Here is a 14,238-nt window from a genome sequence, read left to right as displayed (position 1 = left end):
CTTTTCCCCGGTGCTTTGCGGGTGAAATCGGGCTCCGACTACAAAAGGAGCGCCCTGAAACACCTTCTTCAGCCCATCCATCCAGCCGGGACCTTTTTGGGGAAAGCGGCGGGTGCTCTGCTCCTTCCCTCGCCTTTCCTCGTTTTACTGGGTGCTCTGGCTGCTCCCTCGGGACTGAGCCTGGTCCCCAAGCCCAGAAAAGCCCTTTGCAGGCGGGGGTTGTTTTCCACACCCGGTCGTTGTTTCCCTCCGGGGGTTGCTAAACTAAAAGAAAAAGAAATAATAATAATAAAAACAAATAAACAAAAAAAAACCCAAACCCCAACAAAATCGTTTTCTTGTTGAAAACAAAAAAAAAAAAGAAAAAAAGAAGAAAACAAAACAAAAAAACCAAAAACATCCAACCCTGCAATTAGCTCCGGAGAGCACGTCCTCTCTCCCCCTGTGCTTTCGACACCTCGGCCTGTTTAGAGAGAGAGATGGGGCCTTTTAAAAAAGTTTTCCTCCTAATCCCAGTCGGTTAAGACGTCCAGCCCCCCCTCCCCACCGCTCTAATTCCCGGCTATCTCCCGAGGACTCTGTTTATGCCTCACCAGTAACCGCCGGGGTTTGAAACCTTGTCACTAATTGAGTGCTAACACTTCAGGTGCTGTAGATTTGTTAAGAGCCAGTAGTCCAGAAATAGCCTGTTAGGGTTTCCTTGCGGGAATTTGCGCCAATCTCCCGGTTCCCATCGTGGGCGGCGGGAGCCGCGGGGACCTCGGGGGGTGAGGGTCCTCGAGGGTCCCCGAGGTCTTTCGCTCAGTTATTTGTTTCCAACGATCGGGAAGGGATCCTACGAAAGGGCGAGTCCTGGCTGAAAAAAATCCTTCTGGAGTGACTGTGCTTGGCCGCGGGGACCCCGGGGCTGCTGGGGCCGGGCCGGGCTCGCTGTCTCTGCTCTGAATTTCTGCCGAGGATAACGGCTCTGGAGCTGTCCAGGCGCTCCGCTCTGCTGCAGCTAAAACCTTCTTTTCTTGTTATCTCTTTCCCTCTTTTTCTTTTTTTCCTCTTTCTTTTTTCCTCTTTCTTTTTTTCCTCTTTCTTTTTTCCTCTTTCTTTTTTCCTCTTTCTTTTTTCCTCTTTCTTTTTTCCTCTTTCTTTTTTTCCTCTTTCTTTTTTTCCTCTTTCTTTTTTATCTTTTTCTCTTTCTTTCTCTTCCTCCCTTTTCTCTTCCTCCCTTTTCTCTTCCTCCCTTTTCTCTTCCTCCCTTTTCTCTTCCTCCCTTTTCTCTTCCTCCCTTTTCTCTTCCTCCCTTTTCTCTTCCTCCTTTCTCCTTTCTTTTTTTTCCTTCCCCCTCCTCGTCCTTCCGAGCTCTAACGAATCCCGCCTTTCCTGGCCGCCCCGGCCTCCCCATCCTCGGTCATAGAAGCAGAAAAAAAAAGAAAAAAGAGTTTTGCCCTTGCCATGAAAGCGGCTGGTACCGCTGCGCCCCGAGCCGGGTTCTCCCCGGGTCCAGCCCCGTTATCCCCGGCGGGGCCGGTGCGAGGGGCTCTGCCAGGACTCGCTATGCGAGTGCAGCAGCAGGAAAGCCCTCGAGTGTCTTCCCCTTGTTTCGGGACGGTTTGTGCCAAGCCCGGTGCCGTTCCCATTCCTCCCACCCCCCTGTCTGGGGCGAAGGGACCCAGGGAGGGGACTCGGATGGCAAAAGCCGCCGTGGATTTTACGCCAGTGACCTCGCTGGGCTCTCTGGCAATTAAACTGGCTCTTGCACCGCGGCTGCTGGAGCTGGTTCCCCCCGCCCGGGCTGAAGAGAAAGCCGGGGGCCTGTCAGATGAATCACAAGCTTTAGTTTTATCCTGCCTATACTTTTTTTTTTGGGGGGGTTCGCTGGTGCCAAGAGCGCGATCCAGGATGTCTTGGTCCTCCCCGCCGCTTCTCTGCCCTCGAGTAAAACCTTCCTAACGAGGCCGGTTAATTCCCGAAGGGCTCGTTCGTTCAGTTTCCAAAGGAAAAACGCTCAGAGGGGCAGAAGCAACACGGTCGTTTTAGGGACGGGAAAATGCGAGCGGCGGATTTCACGTGTAGCGAATGCGGCAACGGGTTCGGCACGAGCATTCGGCGTTCGGGACGCACCGGTGGGTCGAATAACCGCTTTAAATCCGAAATACCTTGTAGGCACCGCGGGGCGTGGGCTGCTTCGGAGGATAAAGCTCTAAATGCGGCGGGGGAGCAGGGGTCCCAGCGGGAATAGGGGATGCTCTTGGCTGGGGAGCCCGAAGCCTCCGCAGAGATTTCAGGGTGTTTGCGGCTTGTCTGTCCTCACGATGTTTTCCAGAGGAGATAAAGCTCTGACTTCTCGGATGCTTCCTGCGTGCCCTGCAAATCCGATCCGTCTTGCGATGTCACCGGGCTCCGACCCCCCCATCCCAACCTCCCTGCATCAGGAGCTGCCCTTGGCCGCGGAGCCTGCAGAGGGGGGGGATTCATATTCGACGTGCGATGGGGTTTGGGCTTTATTTAAAGTGGTTTATTTAAAATGATTTATCTAAAGTGATTTATCTAAAGTGATTGCTCCCCCCCAGAGATGGGGATCAGCCCCCTTCCCCCAGCCTCGGGGTGCCGGCTCTCTCCCCCGGGGCTCCCCCCCGTCTCGAGGATGAACCCGGGCGAGTAGAGTTACAGAGCCCTGACCCCCCCACCTCCGCTCCGGTGATGTCCCCGTGATGTCCCCAGCTTGTGACCCGCAACCGAAGAGGCGTGAAATCAGCTTCCCCACGCATACCCCCTGTCCTGCAACCCCCCCCGCCCCCAACTTCTGAAGGGGATGCCGGCCACCTGCCAGGTAATGATAAAGAAATTTTAACCCTCCCCAATAATTCTCTCCTAAAAAGCCAGCCAACCAAACGAAAAATCCAACCAAACCCAAACTCGATAAAAACCAACCAACCAAACAAAAGAAAAAGGTGGGAAATAATCTCCATCACCCTCGGATCCTCTTTTTTTTTTTTTTTTTTTTTCTTTTTTCCCGGAGCCGGTTCCTCCTTTCCCACCCTTGGATTCTGCAAACCGAGGCACCGGGAAAACGGGCTCCAGGGCTGTTCACCCCCGGGAGAAGTTCCCGGCTTTCCAGCCCTTGTTTTTCCTCGAAGGAGGGGTGGGAGGAATCATCCGTGGTTCGTTTTCGTGATGCTCTGACGGGGAACGCGATAGTTTCTCCGAAAGGTCCCGTTTTGGCATTCTATCCATAAAAATGGAACTCCGAATGCTCCCGTGGCTTCTTTTGCGAGATAAACAGCCGAGAAGAAATCTGTGCAAAAATAAAATAGACCAGAAACTAGCAGATACGCTCGCGAGAAAGCGTTCTCACCAGTCTGAAGAATTTATAATTCACCGAACATAAAATATTTCAAGTGTGCGGGAAGAAAAAAAGAGGGTGGGAAGAAACGAAACTCTTGTAAAAATTTTTCTTATTTTTTACTCTTGTGTTTTTTGGGTTTGTGGGTTTGGTTTTTTTTCTGGGTAAAATTTCCAAGTTTCGGTCCTCTTTGCAGATTTCTCTTTAAATTTCAAAGGAAATTCGCATAAATAAAACCAGAGCTGCATCTTCGTTCCCAATTCCTGCATTAATTATCAGTCCGATTTTCAGCGGTAGAGGGGAAAAAAAGTCATTTAAACGGCAGCGTTTCTTTTTTTTCTTTTTTTTCTTTTTTTCTTTTTTTTTTTTTCTTGGAACCGCAGCAATTCTGCGGAAAGAAGGGAGGGAGGAGAGGAGGGAGAGCTCCCCGGGTGCCTTGGTGCCTCCCTCCCTGCCAGGTTTTCGCGATTTGCCGTCTGTTCCCGAGCCGAACGCCGCCGCCTTGTCTCTTTGTCGATTAAAGAACAAAAAAAAAAAATCTAAGCGAAATGCATGAGGTCTTTTATTTCTCGGATAGAGTTGATTTCTTATAGAAATTGGAGGGATTCGGGTTGGATTATTGGCGTTTTCTTACGGTTTTCTCCCGGACGGTCCTAGGGGGTTAGTTTTGGTGTTTTATTTTACCTGAAAGGTAAAATTGGTGAGAGGAGCCGGTGGGGAGCGGGGCTGCGCTGCTTTTGGGAAGGAGGGATCCGTGGGGAGTCCAGGGCGGCTGAAGGGAAGGGGCTGGTCGTATCCAGCCCAGCGGGATGCTCCGGCTGAGAGGAGTCCGGAGGGGCTGTGGGGAGAGAAAGGAAAACCTGGAACCTCTTCCCTTGTGCGGCTGAAAAACCCGGCTCTGTGTCTTGCTCTCAGGTGTCTCCTGGTCTTGGTGACAGCACTAAACCAGGGGCTTGAGGTGGGCAGGGGTGTCTGGGGCCGGGAGAGCAGAGAGCTCCCTTTCAGCACCAATTTTGTAACCCGGGGCTGGGGTTCTCAGCCCCTAATTGCATTATTGCTGTGCTTAGTCTCTTTGCAACTCCGGGGTTGCGTGTCTCCAGAGCTTTGCAGCTTCAGCATTGCGTATCCCTGGGACTGCACATCCCCAGGGCAGCACCTGCTGCAGCTGGAGGGACCAGGAGCGCTCTCTGTGACCTTGGGCCCATCTTTCAGGCCCTGTCTCTCCAGCTCTCTGAGACAGCGAGCTTGGGAAAAGATGCCTGGAGAGGTAGTGCAGCCTTTTCATAGAATTATAGAATAACCAGGTTGGAAGAGACCCACCGGATCATCGAGTCCAACCGTTCCTATCAAACACTAAACCATGTCCCTCAGCGCCTTGTCCACCCGTGCCTTAAACACCTCCAGGGAAGGTGACTCAACCACCTCCCTGGGCAGCCTCTGCCAGTGCCCAATGACCCTTTCTGTGAAATATTTTTTCCTAATGTCCAGCCTGAACCTTCCCTGGTGGAGCTTGAGGCCATTCCCTCTCGTCCTGTCCCCTGTCACTTGGGAGAAGAGTCCAGCTCCCTCCTCTCCACAACCTCCTTTCAGGGAGTTGTAGAGAGCAATGAGGTCTCCCCTCAGCCTCCTCTTCTCCAGGCTGAGAAGCTCTCTCAGCTGCTCCTCATAAGACCTGTTCTCCAGCCCCCTCACCAGCTTTTGGGGCGATGAATGTTAGATCCATGGTCAGAAAAGATCCCTCCCTCCCATTTCTATTGTTTTTTGACCCTGGCCTACGGCAGTTTTAATATACAGCCCTGATCAGAACTCAAGAGGGCATTTCCTCCTCCAGTGTTTCTCTGGGCAAAGAGGCAGCAAGAGATTTTTTCTGTAATGATGAAAACATCTGGCTGTCTCTGAGCTGTCAGGCTCTGAGTTGCTTCTTCCCAGATGCCTTCTCCCCTCCAGCCCTTTGGCTGCTCCGCGCTCGCTTGGGCGATGCCCTCCCGACCTCCAGTTCCAGCTGAGAGATACTTGACACTGTGTCTGCGCACAGGGATTGAAACCTCTGGGCTCCTCACTGCAGCTCATCAAGTTTGGAAACACTGTTCAGCCCCAGCCAGCTTGGGGAGGTGAAAATCTCTATCCTGAAGTATTTTCTGAGTTTTTTTCTTTTCACTGTGTCCAGCACAAGTTGTTTCCCCCACTATCCCCGTATGTGTAGTCCAGGATTTGCTGCCCTGTGGCTTCCAGCCCTCCTCTTTGGCAAAATCCAACCCGGACACCCAAAGTAGGATATATATTGTGGTTTAAAAGAAAACAAGTAATGAAATGGAACCGCTCCTGGAAAGCAAATAAAGGTGTATCCAAGTGGAATAACTGAAAAATAAATACTTTTTTTTAGGCCACAAGAAAACTCTGAAAAGATGCATTCTGCATCTCTGAAAACTCTGAAAGATGCATTTTGCTCCAAGCAGTCATAGCAGCCCGAGCCCTGTCTAGAGTGAATCTTTGAATTTCAGTATTTAAAAAGGAAAGGGGGGACGTCCTATGTTTAAAAATATGGCTTTACTTAGTCCCAAAGAAGAATAAACAAAGCAAAGGCAAAACCCTAGATGCCTCTAGAGAAAAATGTGTTTAACCACAATTCTAAACTATCCTTTTCCTTCTCCCTCCTCACTTTTTAAAAAGTGGACAAACTGTTGACTGTTAGTCAAGCTCAAAATCATTGTGTCATATTCCAGCCTCTATAGTTTTGCTCTCATTGATGCCAAAGTTCATAAAATAACAATAATATTTGTAAAATATAAACCTGATCCAGTAATTCACATTCAGGCAGAGCTCTGAGCTCTGGCAGAGCATCGCTTAACACGATGGAAGTTGTGACAAAACAGAGCGGAAAATGACCATGTATCTGCTGCCTAGGGAGCTTAAATTTCATTGGGGATGTGAAACCTCTGCTAGACTGATCCTTGGCTGGTGATGAGACTTTAGGTGTTGTGAAGGAGGCAGCAATGGACTCATCACTGCTGGTTTAACTCCATGGTGGAGATCTAATGGAAACAGATTCCTTCCCCTAGTTGACTTTCTCTCCTGTTTTCGTTCCCACCACGTTTATTCCAAAGGACTTGTTAGCATTACCTTGATTAAAGTTACAGTAGGATAAGATGTCCTGCAATACAGTTTTCTATATATTTTGATGTGAGAAAATGATGTTGGCTCTGTGTACTTTCTTACAATAAGCTTCAGGAGCCTTGGATTCAATCTGCATTTTGAAAAAGCCTGTTGAATGACTGGAGTCACTCTGAACTACTTTTTATATGCATCACACAAGCAAAAATGAAGTGAAAGGGACATTTTATGAGCGGTGAAGTCAGGCAGTCAGCACTCAGGATGTGACTCTGTCGTGTACGTTCCCAATGGAATTTTGGTTTTATTTCAGCGTTGCATTTTCTCATAAAACCTTTGTCTCCCACAGTGCATGGGATGCACAGTGCTTGTGCAATAAGCAGCCATTCAGTGTTTAGTTTTGTCCCTCCTGTTGAGCTCCAGGCCTTGTTCCACACGAAGCTGCTAAACCACAGGACAAAGCTTTTCAGTTCTCTTCCATTTCAGGGGCGTTCGAGTGCTTTGAAGGTTCATGTGGTTGCACCTTTGCCTTTCCCCAGATGCGGGGAGGAAATAATCCAGGAGCTTTACCCCCACTGCCCAAAGAATTTAAAGTGCAGAGCTAGAGGTTAAAAGCATCCGTTGATTTGGGGTACCCCATGTGAGATGGCTGCAGTGTGAGCTGGAAGTATTTTTATGTCAAAAGATGCTACAGTCTTCAAAACAGGTAGAAAGCATGGAGAAACTGCTGTTGTGCAGTTTAACTTGGCTAGATTTAGGGTGATTCTCATGTAGGTGCCAAAAATATCTGTTCCTGGTAAAAAGGAGCAAGGTCAAAACCTTTCCTAGAGGCAGAGGTGTGTACAGCCTCTCAAAGCAAAGACCCCCAGGATTTTTTGTGATGCAACATTTTCCAGTCTTGCTCTCCTCTGAGGTTTTCCAGAAAGGGGGCAGGTACCGTTTTGGCTCAACTGCTAAAAAGTGCTCAGTGGGTGAAGATAATGGAAACATGGGGTGCGTGTCCATTAGGCAGAAGAGCCATTGCTGACCAGAAGCAGGTGTGGGATTGTTGGGCTGCTGTCCCTCACTCTGCAGCTCTGCCTGAGAACCCCAAGGCTTGCAGGGTTTGGGGAAAAGAGGGGTACCGAGGCTAGGGGTGCAGATGGAGAGCAGAAGACTCTTGTTGCTGCCTGAGATACTGGGTGTCCTCAGGAGAGGACACTGAAGAGCAACACCAGAGAACAACCTGGGGCATGAAATCAAAAAAAGCCCAGACTGTAGCAAAATTTCATGCAGCCCCCAGGTAACTCCTGTGTTTCTGTCCAACTGAGAGCAGATTTTATCTGTGGTCATCAAGCAACAGAGATGAGATGCTGTCTCCAGCTGATGCACTTGGAAAGCTTTGGTGCATGAACAAGCAACAGGCAAAAACCTGGATTTACTTTAGATAAGTGCCCTGAACTGATAACTTACAAACTGTCCTCCCGCTCAGGCAGACCCTTTTTTTGAGGTGAGAAAACCTATTGCAGACAGGTGCTGCTATCATGTGCATTTGTCCAGTTTACAGACATTAGGACTGCTCTAAAGCTAGAAAGAAACTGCTTTCTTTTTGTTTACTTTCTGCTTTGCAAAAGTTAAATCTATCTAATCGCGGTTGTTCAAGCGAATAGTCCATTTGTGCAAACTTTTAGTATCTTGTTCACTGCTTTTACAGGGAATCCTATCTCAGTCTGTTTTGTATCAGCTCTGTCTGGTTTTGGACACCCCATCCTTGGAGTGTTTTTACTTCTATCAGTTGTGGAGATATGTTTTTCTAATGGGAAAGGCTATCCTTAGCAACAGAAGCTGTTACCTCATCAGAAAGGTGTTAGGTGGGCCCAGCTTTTGATCACTTTATTCAGTCAGGCTTGATGAGACTGCCAAGGCAATTGCATGACCAGTATACAAACGCATCCTGTCAACCCATCCCTCTCTCCTTTCTGCCACTGAAGTCTTGAGATAAGCAATAGTGAGATGTCTGTCTGGTTGATGGAACTAGTTAGTATTTTCTGGTCTAATCCACGCTGGGCTACAGCACAAGTGTCTACCAAGGATTGCAGAGTAGTATGTCTTATACAGTGCTTGCTGGTGGGTAAATTTAGAGTTGACAACTCCCTTTCACAATTGGAGGACTCAAGAACAGTCCTATCAGGTGGCAACTGGCTGGGGGAGTATTTATAATCCATTTGCTGACTGGAATTAATATGAATCTGTCATCCCTTGTGCCACTTGGGAAACCATGTAACTGAGGGCTGATGATGCCAATAGCTGTTGGTGATCTTTGGCAATAGCTGAACATGTTGTTCCCAACTATTTCAGAAAAGAAAGTTGTCACCAAGATAAAGCACTGTCTGGATGCTCTTTTCTCTGAGCTATGCAGACTTGGGGAAACGGGACATTTGACACATGCAGTAGATTGTAGCCTGTCTGTGGCCAAAACACAGCTGGTGATCTAAGGAGCTAACAGCTGTCTTGAGAGCAAACTCACAGCTCCTTTCTTTCAATGCAGAGCTGCATCTCATGCTCCTGCCTGATTTCAGGAGGTAATGAACTTTGTTATCTGTGTCTGTGTAGATGGAACTGGAACCTACCTTGTTTTAATTAGGTGAAATACAGCCTAGGCAAGTTCTCTGAAGAAGGGAGGTTCATTAGTTTCTCTTATTTGGCTTCTCAAGCCACACTACTTTGGATTTAGTGGATCCAAAAGGTTAACAGCGATGTCAGAACAAAGTTAATTAGAGAGGTGGTCTGAGCAGAAGGGCAAAATGTTCAAGATGGGTAAGATCCAAAGAGAGATGAGGGCTGTCTGGGTTCAGGATATCTGAGGAAGGGTTGATGAACTGGTTTCTACAGACGGCACCAGTGCTTGGAGCATATTCCCTGCAGCCAGGTTTAGGGGGAGTCAGGGGAATAGCAACTAATTTTTGTTTTCTTTTTAAGCATGTATAAAAGAGTCTAGGAAGTGTTAGGACTGTGAAGGTCCTGAAAGGAGTAGCCTCTATCTGTGCTCACACTGCTTCTCTGTCAAATCATTTTGAGGAGCTGACTTTGGCACTGCTAAACCCCACATGCCTATATGATCAAGTCTAGGATGCACCTAGATTTGAGTGTGCCTGCTTATCTGAGAGCGAGGCCTGCAGCAGATCTTGCTTTGGATACTTAGCAACCCCAGGCTAGCTGCTCACCATCTGATTTGGTTGCTTTTACATTTCCTGGAGAAGCGATGCAGTTCATGTGACATCAGGGTCACCTGCAAACACACGCTAGCCTACGCTTCCTGGATATTCATTCAGGATTCCCTTCCAGCCTGGCAGCTCTAAATTGTGTTAGTTGTCCTCTCCTAAACAAATTGAACCAAAACAGCAAAGCTACAGGTCTATCCCTCTACTTCTTCCTCTGTCGTCTTTATTTCCTTCCTTTTCACCTTGCACTATCATATTCAGTCTTTCCCTACCCATTTGATATGAATGCCTTGTTCCTTACCTCCACCGTTTGGCTTTTCTATGTTAAAAATAGCCGTGAGTTTTATCAGTGGGACCCCCCCTATAAACAGTGTGTACTCACAGTGGAGAGTTCTGTATCCTTTGGCTCCACAGTTGGTTAATCTAGTGTTGTCATTTGTGATCCAGCACCCCTAGCACACATCCTTCTCTTAATTTGGCCTCCGTAGATGTGCACAGGGAAGGCTGCCTCAGGACGTTTATGGTTGGACTCGATGATCCGATGGGTCTTTTCCAACCTGGTGATTCTATGATTCTGTGTGCTGCAGAGCGAGTCCCAGTCTCATGTACCCATGGTGGGTGCTGAGAAATCCTTGATGCAATATGATGTGACAGCAGGGAAAGAGCAAAGCCAGAGGGTGTTTGATTACCTGGCAGCATGCCTGGAAAAACAAGCTGTTATTAATTTTGGAATGGGGAGTAGCCTTTATTTACAATTTGGCAGGAGGAAGTTGTATCTGCAGCCATAGGAAGCAGCAAGTATATAAGTAGTGGTCGAAAACCCAACTCAGCACCTTATTTCCCTCATGGCTGGATCTAGGAGCCACACACACATGCGTATGCAGAGATACAGCTGTTTAGGAATTTAGGTGGGTCTCAGTTGAATGGAGATATTTAAAACTTTAACAACCTTCCCAGAGGAAAAATGCAAATCAAGGAGAAAGATTCACCATGAAAATATACAAGCCTTTGCGGACGAGTCAGTCAGGAGACTGTATACTTGTTCCAGTTTGCTGATGATATTAGCTAGTTAGGGTAGATTGAGTGTTTATCCCATATTTGAGAGCCATCTGGTTCTGATGCTGCTGTTACCTCAACAGAGCTACTATATTCTCATGGCATGATGCCTTGTGCTGGGAAGCACACCTATCCGCTGGATGCAGCTTGCTCAGACCTACCACGAACAGGAAGACACGAGGCATAGGTGTCAGCTCACCACATATCAGGAACCACTGCAAAAAATCCCCCAGGGTTACTAAAAATGATATGAAATTTTGGTCTCTGTCATCACAAGGAAAGCCTGGCTTATATTTTAAACCTTGGAATGGATCTTAGAATATCTAGTTCTGCTTCTTGGTCTTCTGCAGGCTTGTACAGAGAGACCCCATTGAGGGGTCTGATTTAGGCGATAGGGCTGTCTTGCTCTGATGCAGCCTTGGATGGTTCTCCCAGTGCCTCTCCTGAACTCCACTGTCTTCCTGATTGTAGCAGCTAAGCAGGATCCAAATCTGATGCTACTTCACCTGCAAAATGAGGATAGGACCCTGTCCATCTTCTTGCTGTTGATGGGAAGGTCTTTGCAGCACAATCTCTCTTTTAGTATATATGCTGCACTTGCACACTGGAATGATCTAGACTGTAAAAGCTTTTATAGAAAAGAAACACAAAATACTTCACTTTTTTTTCCACGCTTGTTGGCAGACAATTACTTTTGATTTTAGGCTGACTTCTAAAGTGGTCATTTCCTAAAATGAAAAGTGTAGCATGCGTAAAAACTTCGGTGAGAACTGGGACAGCTTTCTGTGTCGTTGGGAAAGAAGCAACATGATTTGATGATTTTTACATTTCTCCTCAGGCCTCCTGCTCTAGTAAATCTAATAAATCAAAATAAAAGCTAGGACTGTTATAGCCGAAAGGAATTTTTCAGAAGTAATTAATTTCTCCTGTGTTTTGATATTTATTTTTGCATTTCACTGTGTTTGCAAAAGTGAAGAGACTGCCTCCATCTCTTTCTCTACTAACACACTAATATTTTTTTCCATGGAAATACTGTTTAGTCACGTTTTATCTTCAAGAAATGCAAGTCAAGATATTTTTAACCCATTTACAGCATACACTAAGCCCTTCCTCCCAAATATTAGACCAAGAAAGACGATGCCTTTAAGAAAAAAAGGCTAACTCAATGATAGTTTTCTGGAGGCTTTCCTAAGAAATAAAGGCATTCCCCAGGTAAAACGTTCTGGAATCATTCCCCAGGGAGCTGTATGCCTGTCCTCTGTTTAATCCTCTGCTGACCCTCAGACTGGAGCCCAGCTCCTGCCTTGTGCTGCTGCTCTCCCACTTCCTTGCCTGCTTCTGTGCCCCAGCCGGGTACAGGTTTCAAAGCTCTGTCAGCAGTGTCCTGGGACATTTGGAAAAAAGATCAGTAACCTGGCCTGAAGTTTCCAAGCAGGGTCTTAGATTTCATTTCCTTCTATTTTCTGCCCATGGAGCCGGTGGAATTGGGACCAGAGAGTTACAGAGGCCGTGCAGGTCATTAGACGGGTCTTATTTTTTTTCCTGTCTGTGTCCTCAAGGCTCTATGATGGCTGAGCATAGGCACTGCACTCTAGTTCTTCTCAAGGGTTTCAGATGCTGCTTCCAAAACTAGCACAGGCTGATGCACGGGGAGAACTGTTCTTCCTTCAGGACAGTCAACGCTGCCTTCCTAGACGCCCGTATCCCCTAAAGGAAGAGGTTTTGCCCCTGAAGAGCTGTTAGTTTCTTACAGTTTGCTTTTTTTTCTGGGTTTTTTCCTTCCTCCCTCCCTTCCTCCCTTCCTCCCTTCCTCCCTTCCTTCCTTCCTTCCTTCCCTCCTTCCTTCCTTCCCTCCCTCCTTCCTTCCTTCCCTCCTTCCTTCCCTCCTTCCTTCCTTCCCTCCTTCCTTCCCTCCTTCCTTCCTCCCTCCCAATATTTATGCCCACTATATCTGAGGAGGATCTTGCATTCTATGGTTTCAAATGAAAATTCCTATAAATTTTAAATGAAACTTCAGATCGATTTGATGGTGTTCGTTTAGGGCAAGTCACGAGAAAAGTAACGGTGAATAATGCACAGAATTTACTGCTTAGCCCAAGGCTGGGTGTAAAGGGATGCAAATCTTTCTAGTTTGACAAAATGCATTCACATAGAGAAAATTGTATGTTAACCCACAGCTTGCTTCACACCAGATCTTTTCAATATCTGAATTTGACTTCAAGTCCATGTACTTTTCAGAAGAGAACTGCATTCTGCATCCCTAAATCACATGAACTGCTGGAAGTTGGCACAGATTTGTCTCCAAACAGAAACCAGAGCAAAGGCTCTGTTCCAGAAAGTCTATTGCCAGATGGTCATATTGAGCAGAAGGAAAAGAAGAAAATGTTAAGTACTGCTCTGCTTTGAAGAGTGGTTCCATAAATGCAGCTTAATGCACAGTAATGTTATTGGTTGTTCTTCCAAAGTAGTGTCAAGAGGTACATATATATAATTTATCAATGTGTCTGTTCTCTGAAATGAATGGAAAAGACATGTTTAAAGCCCTGAACTCTTATTTTTTTTTATACTGCATCTCCTTGTATTCTTCTCTGTATAAAACATGTTACCACGTTCTACCACTCGCTATCAACCAGTCCAGGGGTCCTGCTGTTCATCTTAGTTTTTTTCAGGTACTTATTTCTCCCGATGTTTTTCCTGGCATCACAGTTAAGCAGATAGGTCTCTAATTCCCTGGTTCCTTCCGTCTCCTGCTTTTGAGGAGAGATGCTACCTTTGCCCTTTCCCATCTGCTGGTATCTCACCTGTCCCTCACAAGATCACTAATGGCCCAGATAACTCCCTCCCTGGGTATCCAAGGATAAAATTCCTATGGGAAGGCTGATTAGGAAATATCACTCTTATCTAAAAACTTTCTAGCTTATTCTGTCCGTGCGCAAAATTGAGGTCCTGCTCAGCCCCTGCTATTGATTGTGGCTGCTATTAATGCTTTTGGTGAAGAGAAGAGCAGAAACAGGCAGTAAGCACTGAGGCATCGCCCGTGTGCTCCCTATGCATCTGCAGAATGTCTCTTTCCTGCACTTTACTGTGATCAGAGGGTGGTGAAATCACATTTGGAGGAACTACATGAAAGGTCAGCAGCGTGCAGATGTTGATGAATCGAACCCTAGAAGAACAAGGAGGCTGTTCCTCTGGAGCTCAGCCCCTGCTCACCTGCAAGGTGTTGGGTGAAGGCAGAAGTGCTTTCCCAGCCCTGTTCTTTTTTATGTGTGGTGCAAGGTTGCCTTCAAGTGAAAACAGAAAGGTACTGCAGGGAAGGGAGGATGAGGATTATGGATATCTGGAGAGACGGAAGCAGATTTGGGGGCTGTACGCACAGCTAGAGATGGGACACACAGAGTTCAGAGTCTGTGAATAAAAAAGGCACAGGAACAAATGAGAAAAAAACCCAATAATTTGAGAAATGTACCTAACTTTGGTAATCCTGACCATAATCTGTGGCCTGTACAACCCACTGAGTTTAGAAAGAGTTTATACTCC

General features: G+C 47.0%; 1 long non-coding RNA gene across 1 annotated transcript; it reads right to left on the bottom strand.

Annotated features, from left to right (window-relative positions):
* Positions 1-2,802: 2,802 nt before the first annotated feature.
* LOC138727075 (uncharacterized) lies at positions 2,803-10,261 on the bottom strand. Its single transcript, XR_011338519.1, has 3 exons — positions 10,028-10,261; positions 4,022-4,175; positions 2,803-3,289 (listed from the first exon to the last, which is right to left on the bottom strand). It is a non-coding gene; the product is annotated as an uncharacterized lncRNA (long non-coding RNA).
* Positions 10,262-14,238: the final 3,977 nt, after the last annotated feature.

This window comes from Phaenicophaeus curvirostris, chromosome 15, assembly GCF_032191515.1.
Source record: "Phaenicophaeus curvirostris isolate KB17595 chromosome 15, BPBGC_Pcur_1.0, whole genome shotgun sequence".
Classification (NCBI taxonomy): Eukaryota; Metazoa; Chordata; class Aves; order Cuculiformes; family Cuculidae; genus Phaenicophaeus; species Phaenicophaeus curvirostris.
This window is presented reverse-complemented; position numbering and strand designations above follow the sequence as displayed.